Source organism: Felis catus, chromosome D2 (genome assembly GCF_018350175.1).
Source record: "Felis catus isolate Fca126 chromosome D2, F.catus_Fca126_mat1.0, whole genome shotgun sequence".
NCBI lineage: Eukaryota > Metazoa > Chordata > Mammalia > Carnivora > Felidae > Felis > Felis catus.
In genome coordinates, this window is record NC_058378.1 from 18681686 (window position 1) to 18699152 (window position 17467).

General features: G+C 40.5%; 1 long non-coding RNA gene across 8 annotated transcripts in view; it reads right to left on the reverse strand.

The window, feature by feature from the left end:
- LOC109492436 overlaps nucleotides 1–17096 on the reverse strand; it is a 31297-nt gene extending 14201 nt beyond the window's left edge. For 6 of the 8 annotated variants that reach the window (XR_002736769.2, XR_002736774.2, XR_002736768.2 and 3 more), the window contains exons 1-4: nucleotides 16976–17096; nucleotides 15476–15657; nucleotides 4013–4271; nucleotides 394–689 (exon numbers count right to left, since the gene is read on the reverse strand). This is a non-coding gene — a long non-coding RNA (uncharacterized LOC109492436). The remainder of the gene's footprint in view (nucleotides 1–393; nucleotides 690–4012; nucleotides 4272–15475; nucleotides 15658–16975) is intronic. The other 2 variants (XR_006586921.1, XR_002736771.2) reach the window with 2 other exon arrangements.
- Between the last annotated feature and the right edge of the window lie 371 nt (nucleotides 17097–17467).

Sequence of the window (17467 nt, forward strand, 5' to 3'; positions counted from 1 at the left end):
TGTTCAGAAGGGGAAAAAATAAATTACCCATAATAGGAAATTAAGAGGAATTGCCATGGAATTGCCATCATAAATTAGATGGGCCGTCAGGAAAATATGATGGAATGGGCTGCTATGGAAAAGCTTATTTCTCTGGGCGCATTTATTTTGCATGAGTTTTTATTATTCAGTAGCTTTAGATTCAATCAATGTGCCTCCATCTGTCTTAGATGGCCAGGGTTTTTTCCCAGGGAAGAAATGGGGGAGGCTGCCCACCCAGACTCTGCCTGAAACCACGAAAGGATTTGTAGAGGAATGTTTTAAGAAACCAAAAAAGCATTTGCCTCCAAGAAGTTAGTGCAAAGGCATGTTAATGAACTTCCCAAAGAGCCAAGATGAAATTTAGAAACTTACAGAACTGAAACGTGAAGCCTGTCAATACGGTAACTTTCTTGGCCACTCTAGCCTTGTGCCTCTAGGTCTGGAGCAGTAAGGGAGTGGGCGATCTTCTCTCCTTGGCCTTGGTGAGATTCATCTTATGTTTTCCTGTCTCTGGGAAAGATTGTGCTGTCTTGGGAGACATGGCCACCATTGCTGTCCTCGGGAAGATGCTACCTCGCCGGGACTGGGTATCCAACACTCAGGATGGCTTCTTTATCCTGTCGTAGAAGATATATCATCCCAGCTTGTGAAGGACAGAAAGCAAAAGGCTGCAGATGGAAAAATGGGTTATCGTGGCAACTCTTCCTCCTCGTATGAAAGCTGTCTGACCCACTGAGCTCATGGGGATGGTTGTTCTTGGGTGACCCGACACCCTGAATTTTCATAGAGGTTAATTTTTCCCCCCAGACATTGTACTTGGTGATATTGGGACAAAAATGATAACATAGCCACTGCCTTTAAAGGACTTTGGTACAGAGGCAAATTTTAGATGAAATTCCAAGATATGATAAAAATAGGAAATAAGTACAAAAACAAACTAAAGAGCAATTTTGCCGTTCTCCCCACCCCTTCCTCACATCTTCTCTCTACCCCCATTCCTGGGAAGTCTGGGAGATTTATCTGATGATACTGACAGAGTAACAAAGCCAAAGACCTGGCTTCGGAAGTAGGAGGCTTAGGACCTGGTTCTGACTGTTCTCATTATGGGCCTCTTGGTCCTGGAAAGTCATCCAACAACTCTGGGCCTGGCTCAAAAGTGATTGGTTCTGCAAATAAGTTCTGTGAGGTTTTAATGTTCCTTATACATCTGTGTCAAACCTGTTCTTGCATTGGGCCTTGTGTAACAAAAGGAGGAACACACTTAACCCCTCGTTCATTCATTCATTCATTCATTCATTCATCCAACAAATATTTATTAATCACATAAATTTTTAATAGAAAAAAGAATAGGAGGGGCACCTGGGTGGCTCAGTCGGTTAAGCGGCCGACTTCGGCTCAGGTCCTGATCTCGCAGTCCGTGAGTTCGAGCCCCACGTCGGGCTCTGTGCTGACCGCTCGGAGCCTGGAGCCTGTTTCAGATTCTGTGTCTCCCTCTCTCTCTGACCCTCCCCCGTTCATGCTCTGTCTCTCCCCATCTCAAAAATAAATAAAAGTTAAAAAAAAAACTTTAAAAAAAAAAAGAAAAAAGAATAGGAAAAGAAAGCAGCAGTTATTACAGTCATATAAAGAAAATGTACAGGGGCGCCTGGGTGGCGCAGTCGGTTAAGCGTCCGATTTCAGCCAGGTCACGATCTCACAGTCCGTGAGTTCGAGCCCCGCGTCAGGCTCTGGGCTGATGGCTCAGAGCCTGGAGCCTGTTTCCAATTCTGTGTCTCCCTCTCTCTCTGCCCCTCCCCCGTTCATACTCTGTCTCTCTCTGTCCCAAAAATAAATAAATGTTGAAAAAAAAATTAAAAAAAAAAAAGAAAATGTACAGTAGAAATTGGCAAGGAAGAAGTTAAACTTTTACTCTTCACAGACGCATGATACTCTATGAGAAAAACCTGAGAGACTCTGCCAAAAAATTGCTACAACTAATTCATGAATTCATCAAAGTCACAGGATATAAAATCAAGTACAGAAATCGGTTGCATTTTTAGACACCAATAATGAAGGAGCAGAAAGAAACATAAAGGAATCAATCCCATTAACAATTGCACCAAAAACCATAAGATACCTAGGAATAAACCTAACCAAAGAAGTAAAAGATCTGTACACTGAAAACTGTAGAATACATATGGAAGAAACTGAAGAAGACACAAAGAAATGGAGGAACGTTCCATGCTCATGGATTAGAAGAACAAATGATGTTAAAATGTCTATGCTATCCAAAGTAATTTACACATTCAATGCAATCCCTACAAAATAACGCCATCATTCTTCACAGAGCTAGAACAAACAGTTCTACAACTTGTATGGAACCAGAAAAGACCCCAAATAGCAAAGTAAGGTTGAAAAAGAAAACCAAAGCTGGAGGCATCACAATTCCAGTCTTCAAGCTGTATTACAAAGCTGTAATCATCAAAACAGTATGGTACTGGCACAAAAACAGACACATAGATCATTGGAACAGGATATAGAACTCAGAAATGGACCCACAAATGGATGGCCCGCTAATCTCCAACAAAGCAGGAAATAATATCCAATGGAAAAAAGACAAATGAGGTTGAGAAAACTGGACAGCGACATGCAGAAGAATGAACCTGGACCACTTTCTTACACCATAATAAAATAAACTCAAAATGGATGAAAGACTTAAATGTGAGAAGGCAACTTTCAAAATCCTAGAGGAGAAAACAAGAAGCAGCCTCTTTGACCTCAGCCACAGCAACTTCTTACTAGACATATCTCTGGAGGCAAGGGAAACAAAAGCAAAAATGAACTATTGGGACTTCATCAATATAAAAACTTTCTGCACAGCAAAGGAAACAACCAACAAGACTAACAGGCAACTGATGGAATGGGAGAAGATATTTTCAAATGACATATTGAGTAAAGAGTTAGTATCCAAAATCTGTAAAGAACTTACCGAACTCAGCACCCAAAAACCCCAAATAATCCAGTGAAGAAATGGGCAAAAGACATGAATAGACACTTTTCCAAAGAAGACATCCAGATGGCTAACAGACACATGAAAAGATGCTCAATATCACTCATCATCAGAGAGATACAAATCCAAACCACAGTGAGATACCCCCTCACACCTGTTAGAATGGCTAAAATTAACAACTCAGGAAACAACAGATGTTGGTGAGAATGCAGAGGAAAGGGGAACACTTTTGCACTGCTGGTGCAGCCACTCTGGAAAACAGTGTGGAGGTTCCCCAGAAAGGTAAAAATAGAACTACCTTATGACTCAGCAATTGCACTAGTAGGTATTTATCCAAAGGACACAAAAATGCTGATTCAAAGGGGCACATAGGATCCCAATATTTATAGCCAAAATTATTGGAAAGAGCCAAGTGTCCATCGACAAATGAATAAAGGTGTGGTATATATACACAATGGAATATTACTCAGTGATCAAAAAGAATGACAACTAGAGGCTATTATGCTAAGCGAAATTAGTCAGAGAAAGATAAATATCATACGATTTCACTAATATATGGAATTTAAGAAACAAAACAGATGAACATAGAGGAAGGGAAGGAAAAATAAAGTAAGATAAAAATAGAAAGGGAGGCAAACCATAAGAGACTCTTAAATATAGAGAACAAACTGAGGGTTAATGGAGGGGAGGTGGGTAGAGGATGAGCCAAATGGGTGATGGGCATTGAAAAGGGCATTTGTGATAAGCACTGGGCATTATATGTAAATGATGAATCCCCTGAAACCAATACTACACTATATGTTATCGAACTTGAATCTAAATTTTTAAAAAATGTACAGTAATATCATGATTCACGGTTGCAAACAAAATCTCCACTGAGTTTTATTTTAAAGAAAGGGATTTCTTTGAGGGGTTTATAGACATTCTGCAACCGGGAATTGGCCAGGCAACCCGGAAGGGCTGCTCTAGCAAAGCCTCACCACTTTTCCCAACAACACCTACCTCCATACTGGGCGCCAACTGCACAACTCACATTGTAGGACCATGGGTCAGATGCCAAGAGCTGCCTCAGGACAGGCAGACCTTCCACTGACCCACTCGCCCAATGGTGGCAAATCCCACGGCCAATAAATAAATAGACAAGCGTGCATGAAGATGTCTTTGGGAAATCTTTTGCCAAGAGCCAGTTGTCAATTTTATTTGGAATTCAGTTGGGAGTACCGGAAACTTGTGACACAGTCTTCATCTTTTTAAAAAATTACTATAAGAAACATATTCATTGTTAAGAAAAATAGCAAACAGAACAACATGATATAAAGTAAAAACAACAAAACTATTTCCCATCCCACCCATGTCCACTCCAAGAGTTACATTATTTAAAGAATATTTTATTGTGAAAAGTTTTTAGACTATGTAAAAGTAGACAGTGTAATGAAACAAAATTACAAGCCCGAATTCAACACAATCTATCCTGATTCGTTTAGATTACCACCTATATCTCCTTCCACGCAGCGTATCAATTCACCGGTAAATATATTAGTAGATATCTCTAAAACAGGAGTCAGTTGGCAAAGGGCCCCAGAAGGTATCCGTCATAGCTACTCAAATTGGCCACTGGAGTGCACAAGGGCCACAGACGATAATGTACACAAAGGGGGCCGGCTGTGTTCCAACAAACTTCATTTATATTACATGCTATGGGCCAGATTTGGCCCACAGGCCATAGTTTGCCAACCCCCTGCTCTAAAAGACACAAACTTTTTTCTTTCATACACAACTTTTCTCCGTCATACTAAAAGAAGTTAATAAAGAACTCCAGGGGCACCTGGGTGGCTCGGTTGAGTGTTCGACTTCAGCTCAGGTCGTGATCTCGCAGTCTGTGAGTTCGAGCCCCACGTCGGGCTCTGTGCTGACAGCTCAGAGCCTGGAGCCTGCTTTGGATTCTGTGCCTCCCTCTCTCTCTTCCCCTCCCCTGCTCATGCTCTGTCTCTCTCTGTCTCAAAAATAAAATAAAAACATTAAAAAAATAAAAAAAAATAAAGAACTCCATTCTTTAATATCCTCAGACCTAAAAATGCTAATAATTCCTTACTATTATCAAAGTCGGTCAGTGTTCACTTTTCCTGGATTGTACTGTAATGTTATTTACATTTTGTTTATTTCTGCGTACAGTTCCTTTAAGTCAGAATCAAAATAAGACACACATGTTCCAATTGCTTGTTATATCTTCTAAGTCTCTTCTAACCTCCAATGTATTCCCCATCTCTTTCCTCCCCTTAAGATATTTGTTGAAGAAACAGGGTCTCAATTGTCTTGTAAAGTTTTCCAGTTTGGGTTTTTTGATTATACCTCTGTGGTAACACTTAGCATGTTCCTCTGTCCCTTGTATTTCTTATAAGTCACTAGTAAGATTTAGAGTCTTGATCGGATTTAACTTAATTTTTTTTTTTTTTCTTTTTCCCAGGACTACTTCTTCAGGAGGCACGATTCTGATGGTTTCCTTCTCTGTAATGTCATCAACCACGGATAGTCATTGTCTGGTCATATCTTAAGTTTGCTATCCCTTTTTCACTTATCAGTTAAATTCCTTTAAAGAGGAACTCTACTATTTGGTTATTCTGAAATGCAGATCATACGAGAAACCTGAAATAGTCCTCTGCTTCTTTTCTTTAATGTGCTTGTTTTTAAAATAACGAAATGATTCCCTGAAACCCTCCAAAGATATCCAATGAACGTTTCTCCTTTTTGATGTCATTATGAGCCTATAGATTTAAATACTGCAGTCATGATCCTTATTAATGTTAAAATTGTCCCATCTTTGATTAAGAACTTGTTCAAGTTAGGTCTTCAGTCCTGTGGACATCATTCTAGTATTATTTCATAGCGTCTTTTCTTTCCTGTATGACAAAATTTCCAGGCTCATTTGCACCCCAGACCTAGATGCAGGCATTTCTCTGAAGACTCCTGGTTCCTTCTAGTGACATTTAGAGAACATAATCTAGATTGGAGGGATGCTTACTGCTACCATGTTGTCTTTGTGCCTAGGGTTTGGGATGGATAGAGCTAAAAAACACGTTTTGTGTTGTTGAGGATAAAACGCATTGTGAGTTCATACTGATGTGTCCAATTCAAATTTAGGGCTATGGGGTTTGTACATAACATCGTCAGTTTTACATGTGTGTTTCTTTTCAACCATGCCAAAAAATTTCAACTTTCAACACCACCAGCATAATTACTTCTCCTATAATAACGCACACAAAATCTCCAAATAACAATATCAACCTATCAACAATATGATTACTGAAACAGTATATTGGGGGGTTTCTTATTTGGTTAGGTCCTTTGGCTTGGTGCCTATCCCCAGAAGGGATCTACAGTTAAAATGTTCTGCTTCAGAGTCAATTGGAATAGATCCTTTTCAGAAGTACGTCCCACCCAGGAACAGGTTCATTTGTTTTCCTTTACTTTCAATTTCCAGCAACTCATTTTTTTTTAATTTATTCAGCTTTGTTTTAGAATTCTCCATAATATTTACACAACTCCAAAATTAACTATACAACATGAGGTACATTCAAAGAAGTCTACTTTCTATGCTCTCTCGCTATTGCTTCCCTCTCCTATAGACAACCATTTTTAATGTTTTCCCCTGCCATCCTTTAAAACATACAGAAGCAAACGAATAGCTTTTGCATTTTTTTCTTTTCTTGGTTGAATCGCCTTCTGCGTACATCTACAAGGAAGACAGAGTTGGCAGTCTTCCCCCAAAATCTGATCATGAAACTCTTTTCCAAAGGAGCATCGCACGGGGTAAATATTGGGCAAAACTCATTTGGGAAATGTTGCTACAATGCAGAGAGAAAAGAAAAATAGATAATCTACAGATGCTCCATAAGTACAACTCTTCTGAGAACATAGACCTGCTACTGACAGTTTGCAACTGTGATTGCAAAGTCCTGAGCATTGCAATTTCTTGACTCCTCACACGGCAGGTTGGTTCTCCACTGACATTTTTTCCCCCCTTTACTGCCAGTCACCTCTGAACAGGGTTACTTCCCGGCACTGTGAGCGGTACTCAGTCACCAAAGATCACAAAATAATCCACGAAGGCATTTTCCCGTTGTTTCACCTCTATTCTCTCTTCTTCAATGTCATTAATCCAGTGTTTCCTCCTTGCTCACAGATCCAAGCGCACCTCCTGCTCTGAAGAAGCCACACAGTAGGCCTCTTTGTCAGAGGACTCATTCTTTGTCCCCACGGATTCCTCTTGTGTAGTTCCTTTATCTGTAGTTAAAAGGCTTCTGTCTTTGCTCCAAGCCCCAGTGGTGGTTAGTGTTTGGACAGAAAATAGGAAGATTTGACTCCTCACTGGTGATACATCAAGGGGGAATTAATAAAGGATTCTGAGCAGCACTCAGTCGACCCGAATTCTTGAATTCTTGCGGAGATAGGGCTTTTAGGAACCCTGATGAAGAGATCAACCCCACTCTCTGTTTCTACCGAGCTCTTCACCACAGCACTAAGGCAAGTTGGCCAATATAACAACCCAGCGTGAATGACTACAAAGCTACAATCGTGTCCCTAGAGAGCTCACTGGGATGGAGACGAGTATTTCATGAAAAAGGCTAGATCACTGCAGAGGTAAAGGGTTCATCTAAATCAGTATTTGGAGTTGCCAGTGTGTCAGCCAGCAAAGTGAGGTTTTTATTTTGCTTTGACTCTAGCTATTCTCCTCCAGGGCTTCTCTTGTTCCTGTGTCTGAACCTCTCCCTGTAGGAGGCCTTCAGCCACCTAATCCTGAAGCATACTTTCTATACGGTCTAAGCAGCCTACCAAGGGAAAGTAATTCTTGTGCCCAGTACCCTGTCACCTCTCACACTTTCCTTATTCCTTTACATTCCATCCGGTCCTAAAAGACAAGTGTTTTCTCGTTGGCCCCTGCCCATGTGCCTGGGATCCGTAGCTGGTGTTTGTCCAAGAACAGTCCATATAACGCCTGTATCAAAATCACCTTAGGGTGCCTATTAAAATGCAAACTATGGGGCACCTGCGTGGCTCAGTCAGTTAAGTGTCTGACTTCAGCTCAGGTCATGATCTCACAGTTCCTGAGTTTGAGCCCTACGTTGGACTCTGTTGTCAGCACAGAGCCCGCTTCAGATCCTCACCGCCCTCCTAGAGAGGGCTCACTCCCTCTGTCTCTCACTCCCTCTGTCCCCTGCTCACTCTCTCTGTCTCTCAAAAATAAAGAAACATTTAAAAACATGAAAATGCCAATTATAAGGTCCTATCCTAGACCTTCTGAATCAGGATCGCTTGTAGGAGGCTTGGAACCTGCCTTTTGGCAAACACTTAAATGCTTCTCTTTGCATTAGAGGTTAAGAGTCACTGACCCCGCCCCTCCTATTTGTAGATCTAGCAGCTGGGCATCACCTCAGCTAATCTCTGTTTCTCTAGAAAGCCTTTTATATATTTGCAGAGTAGCCCTATCTGCCTCATGCACATAGGCTCATACTATTAAATACATTGCTGTAAATTTGCTTTACCCCAAACAGTCCCATGAACTTAACACATCAAATCTCTCTAGTCTTATTTAGCTGTCATCAAAAGAGACTTCCAACTATGTTTGTGTGTGTATATATATATATATATATATATATATATATATATGTGTGTGTGTGTGTGTGTATATGTGTGTGTATGTGTATATATATATATATATATATATATATATATATATATATATATAAAGAAAAAGAAGAGTCCAAAATTGCCTTCTCCCATTAAAAAAAAAAAGAAAAAAAAACTGAACAAACTATTTTCAGACCTTGGAAATTGGACTAAATTAGCCCTAGAATAAACACTCTAGACTCTAGACCTAGAACTTAAAAGTGAGCTTGGAAAGGACCAAACTGACCTATGAATATTTGATTGCTTGTCAGATCAAACTCTACCACTCTTTAAAGGAATAAAATAATATTTAGCATTCAATAATAAAAAAATTGCCATGTCCTACAGCCAGTAAAAAAATTACTAGACTTCCAAGGAGAAAAATGTGATACATAATCCGTAAAGATCAGTCCATAGTAAAAGTTTCAGGAATAATAGGGAAAATGGAATAATCAAACAAAAACACTAAAGCAGACATTATAAACGTACGATAGCTCAAAGATTTAAAGGAAAACATGAGTATAATGAGGAGAGAAGTGAAAGGTATAAAAGGGAAGCAAATGAGAAATACAATACCCAAAATGAAAATTTTTCTAAGTGGAATTTACAGATCTGACATCTCAGGAAAAAAAAAAAAAAAAACAGCAAGGAACTTGAATGCAAAATGAAACACAAAAAGAAAAAAAGTACTTAAAAAATGAAAAGAACCTCAGTGATCTGTGGAACATGATCAAGTATATGTATATACATATATATTATATGTATATAACATACATATAATTACAATATAAATATATAATTAGAATCCAAAGAAAAAGTAGGATTGAAAACAAAAATTCTTGAAGAAATAATGTCTGAGGGAGATTTCTGAGAACGTGTCCAAGTAGAAGGACCCTAAATCACCTTGCCCCGTGGACAAACCTAGATAACAGCCACATCAGGGACTCTAACCCAGAAAACGACCCAAAGACCGGCAGAACAGACTTGCCACGGTGAATTGTGAAAGGAGGCCCTGTTGAAAAAGGCAGGAGGGACAGAGACATGGTGAGGAGCTAAACTGGCCAGACGAACCACAAGTGCGTGGGACACCACAAGCACAGAGCAGAGGAGCAGACCCCACACCAAGCACCCCAGACAGCTGCACTGGGAAGTCAAGCCTTCATAACGCTTGGCTTTGAAAGCCAGCAGGGCTTAACTTTGCAAGTTTTCGCAATCAGCAGGGCTTAACTCTGGGTACTTTAAAAGTCAGCAAGCTTAGCTCTGGGGAAGCTGGAAGGCGATAGGAAACTGAGTCCCCACCCTTACAGAGACAGCACAACCAACAACTCAGGAGATACAGCATAGCGGCAGCAGTCTGAAAAGTACCTGGGGTATACATGAAGGAGATTTATTTATTAATCTCAGAACATGTGCTGGAAGGACAAGGACCTTTTTTTTTTAATGTTTATTTTCGAGAGAGAGAGAGAGAGCATGAACAGGGGAGGGGCAGAGAGAGAAAGAGGGAGACACAGAATCTGAAACAGGTTCCAGGCTCTGAGCTGTCAGCACAGAGCCTGACACAGGGCTTGAACTCTGAATGCGCGGGGCTTGAACTCTGAATGTCAAGATCATGGCCTGAGCCGAAGACGGACGCTTAACCGACTGAGCCACCCAGGCGCCCCTGGAGGGGAGAAGGACCTTTAAGAGTGTTCTTCAAGAACGAAACAGCTGGCAGGTGCTATTTCTCTCCCCTCCCCCAGCCTTGGTGGGAACAAGCACAAACAACCTACGTTTACCTTGCCAACACCACACAAACTGCCCCCATGTTCTCCTACGTATCGGCCCCATTCAACCCACCTCACTCAGCAACCATCTCTCCAAAGTGGCTCCTGCTATGTCACATCCAGAAAGCAGCCCTGGCAGGGACCTGAGTCATTCCAAAGTGACTCCTGCCCTGGGGAGAGGGGAATATAACCACACGTACACCAGGTCAACTGCAGCCCCAGCAGACAAGTGATCTGACTGCTGGCCCTGCCCACCAACAAAAACTCTCAGGGGCAGCACAGGGAGAGAGCCTGCAATTGGGTATGACTTCAGCCCCAGCAAATGGGTTGAGGGTAGGCATCTGGTCTCACTGCTGACAATGACCACCTACAAGCCCATGGTAGCTTCAGACTCGTCTCTTAACAGAACAAGGACCAAACCCTGTCCTCAACAGGCAAACTGGGCCATTATAGCCAACTGGACTGAAGGCAAACCCAGCTCAGCCACAACACTCGGGTGCATGCACACCACATAGGAAACACTCCTCAAGTGCCTGGTTCTGGTAAACAGGGGACATTGTGCTACAGGACACCATAGGACCTCTTTTTCATAAGGCCACTACTTCGAGATCAGGAGATATCGCTGATTTACCTAATGCATCAAAACAAACAGAGAGTAAGACAAAATGAAGAGAGAGAGGATCAGGTCCTAAGTGAAAGGACAGCAAAACAGCAGCAAAAGTGCTAACTGAAAAAGATAAGCAATACGCCTGATTAAAAAAAAATCAGAGTAATAGTTGTAAAGATACTCACTGCACTTGGAAAGAGTGGAAGAAAGATCTCACTGGGAACACCAACAAAGAGATAGAAAATATAAAAGAGAACCCATCAGAGACAACGAACTCAGTAACTGAAATTAAAAAATACGCTAGAGGAGGGGCGCCTGGGTGGCGCCGTCGGTTAAGCGTCAGACTTCAGCTCAGGTCACGATCTCGCGGTCCGGGAGTTCGAGCCCCGCGTCGGGCTCTGGGCTGATGGCTCAGAGACTGGAGCCTGTTTCCGATTCTGTGTCTCCCTCTCTCTCTGCCCCTCCCCCGTTCATGCTCTGTCTCTCTCTGTCCCAAAAATAAATAAACGTTGAAAAAAAAATTAAAAAAAAAAATACGCTAGAGGAAATCAACAGCAGATTAGAGGAGAAAGAACGGATCAATGACCTGGAAGAAGAGTAATGGGAAGCAACTAGCTGAACAGCAAAAAGAGAAAAAGACTAGTACCAAAGAAAAATAGGCTAAGGAAATCCAACGACATACCTGCTGAATGGGAGGAGTTATTTGCAAATGATATAGCCAATAAGAAGTTAAGATCCAAAATATCTAAAGAACTAATACAAATCAACATCATAAACACAAACAATCTGATTAAAAACATGAGCAGAGGACCTGAATAGACATTTTCATGCAGCAGATATACAGATGGCCAACAGATACTCGAACATATGCTAAATATCACTAATCATCAGGGAAATGCAAATTAAAACCACAATGAGATACCAGTTTACACCTATCGGAATGGTTAGAACCAAAAAGAGAAGAAACAACAGGTGTTGGTGAGGATGTGGGGAAAAGGAAACCCTCATGCACTATTGGTGGGAATGCAAAATGGTGCAGCCACCATGGAAAACAGTATGGAGGTTCTTCAAAAAATTTAAAACATACATACATACATACATACATACATACATACATACGTACATACATACATACATAAAAATAGAATTCCCATATGACCCAGTAATTCTACTACTGGGACATTTACCCAAAGAAAATGAAAACATTCATTCAAAAAGATACAGGCAGCATTAATGATTGCAGCATTTTTTATGATAGTCAAGATACAGAAGTGACCCAAGTGTCCATCAATAGACCAAAAGTATTAAAAAAAGGAAGAAAGAAAGAAAACCACACCAACGCAAATTATAATCAAACTGAAAACTGTGATAAAGAGAAAAATAATAAAAGTGGTAGCCAGAGAAAAAAGCCACGTTACAAACAAAGGAATAAAGATACTAATTACTACAAACTTCTTGCCAGAAATTATGGAAGCTAGGAGACAATAGAGTAATATATTTTAAGTACTGAAGGGAATAAAGGAAAACTGTCAACTAGAATTCTATGCCCAGTGCAAAAATAAAGGTGAAATAAAGAGTCAGATGAGGAAAAACTGAAAGAAATTTCTCAACAGGCAGACACAGTACAAGAAATACAATTCTTCATGAAGTTCTTCAGGCAGAAGGAAACCAGATGGAACTTGGATCTACACAAAAGAATGAAGAATGCCAGGAATGGTAATATATAGGTAACTATAAGGCATTTTTCTTACTTTTAATTTCCTTGAAAGATAATTGATCATTTAAAGCAAAACAGTGACAATAAATTATAGAAGTTCAACATATTATATAAAAGTAGAATCCATTAAAATGGTAGCATAAAGGATATAAGAAGGAAGCGGAAATACACTGTTGTTAGTTTCTTACACTATACTTGAAGTACTATAATATTATTTGTAAGTAACCTTTGATATGTTAAGAATGCATATTTTATAACTCAGAGCCACAATTAAAAATGAAAGAGAAATATCTAACAAGCCAATAGTGGAGATAATCAATTAATCAAAAGAAAGTAGGAAAAGTAGGGAAAGAACAGTATAGAATAAAAAGAAAACAAATAGAAACATAGCACACTTAATTCCAACAATATCAATAATTATTTAAGTTTATTTTTGAGAGAGAGAGAGCATGGAAGAGGGGCAGAAAGAGAGGAAGAGAGAGAATCGCAAGTAGGCTCCCCACTGTCAGCACAGAACCTGACATGGGGCTAGATTTCACCAACCAAGCGATCATGACCTGAGCTGAAATCAAGAGTCAGAGGTCTAACCAACTGAGACACCCAGGTGTGCCACAATAATTATATTACACAATCTAAACTACTATCAAAAGGCAGTTACTGCTTGACTAGATTTTAAAATTTTTTTTTAATTTTTTGAAAAGTATAACTTAATTATATTCAGCCTATAAGACATTCAGATTAAATATAAAGACACAAGTAGATTAGAAATAAAAGAATGGGAAAATACAAACCATCCAAATACCACCCCCCTCCAAAAAAAAAGCTGACAAGCTGAAGTGACTATATTAATATTATAAAAATAGATCTCAGAACAATAAATACACCAGGAATAAAGAGGGACATTTCACATTGATAGAGGGGGTCACTTCATCAGGAAGAGATAACAATTCTAAATACGTAAGCACCTAAAAAACAAAGCTTAAAAAAACCATAAAGCAAAACTGACAGAGTTGAAACGAGAAATAGACAAACCCACAATTACATTAGGAGATTCCTTCACTCTTCTTCCAGTAATTGTTAGACCAAGTAAACAGAAAATCAATAGATACAAGAGACTTGAACAATACATGAAATAGGATGCTCACTAGGACTGTTGTCTCAGAATTGACACTAGGGTCTATATCTCAAAACAACAGGCTCTAAGTATGTAATATTCTAAAGAAATCTGCCAAGGATTGGAGCCAGCACTGCCTTATTAGGAGACAGCCAAATTAGCCCTACTCCTCCCTCCCATTATTCTAACTAACATCCACCTATCTCATCACCAACCCATATGAGAAAACAACTGTCAAGGGGAAAAATGAAAGTTGTACGTCTCTCTCTTGGGAGGAATCTGAAGTTCACATTTAAGAGGTTTCCCCTAGAACAAAGCTCAATTTTGGGAAGGGACCCCAGGAAAATCCCTTACAGAGCCTGAGAAAGAAAGACTACCATCTCTCCTCTGCCCGGATGCTTGCTGAGCTGTAGAACGGCAGACCCACAATGAGGCAGCCACCAGAATGGAGAATAATGAGAGAATTATTGAGAGAGCTTGATCAGTAGCCCTGGGAGTTGTGTGGCCCTTGTGAGTTTGATAAAGGCACTTTCTTCTCCTCTGGAAATTTCTGGAGGCAAAAAGCTTTGGAGTAGCTAAAGGCAGAGGAAGAAAAAGAAACTGATAGTGGTCAAGACGAGGATTCTTAGCATTATCTCTCAGTTCCTGAGGCAACTGAGAGTCGGAAGAGAGAAACTCAATCCCCATGGCCCCACAGGCAAGGAAGGAGCCTAGAGGATAGAGGAGACAGGGATATGGATGCTAAGGTGATGACCAGCAGCCATGTGCCAAAAAAGTCCACTCTCAAGTCAGGGTCATGAGATCTCTGCCTCTCTTCCTCTTCCAATCCCAACACCACAGGAGCTGGGCTTTGAGAATGGGTAGGAGTTGAGAGGCTGATTCTAAAATCAGACCTCCAAATAAGCCTTCCTTCTAAGCTGGCTGCAGTGAGGAGACTGAAGTACCAGCCCACATCCTCACCCTCTTAAGTGAGGCCCCTGGGCTCTGCTGAGGCTGGGTGGGAGAAAAGGATGTCGATTTCAGATTGAGATCAGATCTAAGCCTGGAGTTTGAATAGCTGAAAGTCCCTGGAAACCCATGGGATTGGCCAAAAGTGTTGCTAATGTAAAAAAAGGGGGGGGGGGGGACTCAACAGAGCACAGAGATTGGAAAAACATTAAACTATTTCATGTTAATATCCCACTGAGTTCCTAGTGCTGAACAAAATCAGACTGAGCATTTCTGTGTATCCAAACAGTGCACACATTTGTCAACTTAAATGGCTTTTCATCATATTGGTATGTATTACATTATATTTATAGGCCATGATGTGCTTAATAATGTACCCATTATTGAACATTCGGGTTATTTCCATTTTTTTCCTCTTAGGAAAGAGGTTGCTATAAACGTCTTGGTATAAATTGCTCTATTTTTCTTCTTAGCTCTTTCCTTAGGTATATGCCTCAGGACTCCCTTCCTATGCAATGCCCAGACTCACTTCTTCCCCCCGTTACTCCATGTGACATCCCGTCAGTACACCAAATGTGTATGAGTTGACTTCCCTTCTGTTGTAGGTGACAGCCTGCGATTCAGACTGGCTCGTACATGAAAGAGAACTTACTGGCTGACACAACTGAAAGTCCGAGGAGAGAGCTGGCTGCAGGTCCTTCAATCCAGAGGCTCAGAGGACACCATCCATTTCTCTAATTGTTTTTGCTCTGCCTTTCTCTAGAAGTCGATTTCATCCTCCCGCTGACATGCCCCCGGGAATCGTGATGGCGGCAGCAGCTCAAAACCTCACACCTTCATAATACAGGAGAAAGAAACATAGTATTTTCAGAAAGCCCGGCAACCATCTTTATTCATCTCATTGGCTCCACACGAGTTATGTGCCATCTCCGAACCAATCACAGAGGCCAGAAGGGTAAAATACAAGAATAGACTTATATTTGTAGGTATGGATGGGTGAGTGGTCAATTCATTCACATGGTAGAAATGAGGAAAGATGTTTCCTAAGGACGATTTGGACTATTGTTATCAGAAAATGGAAATACGGGGGTGCCTGGGTGGCTCAGTTGGTTGAGCGTCCAACTTCCACTCAGGTCATGATCTCACGGCTGGTGAGTTCGAGCCCCGCGTTGGGCTCTGTGCTGATGGCTCAGAGCCTGGAGTCTGCTTCAGATTCTGTGTCCCTCTCTCGCTGTGCCCCTCCCTCACTCATGCTCTCTCTTTCTCTCAAGAATCAACAAAACATTTTTTAAAAATTAAAAAAAGAAAACGGAAATATGGACACTCGGTACCAAATAATATATGTCCCTTACACTCATGACTGTGTCTGTTTTTCCCTCTAAGACTGTAAGCTTTGAGGACAAGGATGATGTGGACATCAATCGCCACTGTGTTCACCACACCCAGAACTTTCATTTATCAAAGGTAAATGTTTAGTGACTATTCATTGAACGAGTAAATTCACCAAACTAGAATAACCAGGTTGAGGAAATAAAAGATCTTATTGCACGTTGCCACATTCTTCTCCAGAAATAAAAAAAAAAAAAAAAGTGTCGATGTATAATAAAATTGTAATAAAACAATAGTATAATGGTAATGTATATTAGGATAGCTATTTCCCCAAAATATTGCCAACATTGAGTAATATCATTTTGATTCATTTCTAGTAATACAGTAAGTCTTCAGCATATTTTTTAAGCTGCTTTATTTTAGATGCATTTAGTCGTTAACACAGTTGATCATTTGCCCAGCACTAAAATATTATATATAAATTTGGTCTGTAAGCTTTCAAAAGACATTCAGTGAGATTTTATAAATCCCTTTTCCCACGTTCCATCTTCCAGTATATTTTCACAGTGATTGATCGATGAAGATGTTTTAAGTTGCTGTAACATACACATAATATACAATTTACCATCTTAACTATTTTTAAGTGTAAAGTCCGTAGTGTTAAGTACCTCCACCTTGTTATGAAGCCAACCTCCAGAACTCTTCTCAACTTGCAAAACTAAAATTTTATACCTATGAAACAACTCTCTATTCCCCTGCCCACCCAGCATCTGGTGACCACCATTCTACCTTCCATCCCTACGCGCTTGACCACTCTACGTACCTCAGATCAGCGGAATCGTACTGGGTTTGTCTTTTGAGGCTGGCTTATTTCACTTAGCACAATGTTCTCAAGGTTCATCAATGTTGTAACATGTATCAGTTTCCTTCCCTTTTCAGGCTGAAAAATATTCCATTGTATGCATATGTCAACATTTTATTTCTTTATTCATCCATCGGTGAACACGGGGGCTGTTTCTACCTTTTGGCTGTTGTAAATAATGCTGCTACGAATGTGAGCGTGCAAACATCTCTACAAGACTCTGTTTTCCATCGTGACTACACCGTTTCACATTCACATCCCACCAACAGCGCATAAGGATTCCAATTTCTCCTGATCCTTGCCTACGCTTGTTGTTTTCTGGTTGTTGTTGTGGTGGTGGTGGTGGTGGTGGTTTTATTTTACTATAGCCATCCTAATGGGTGTGATCCGAGTCGTTGATATCCCATAAAGATGTGGAACACAAGGTGGGTAGCAATGTGTTAAAGGTGGTAA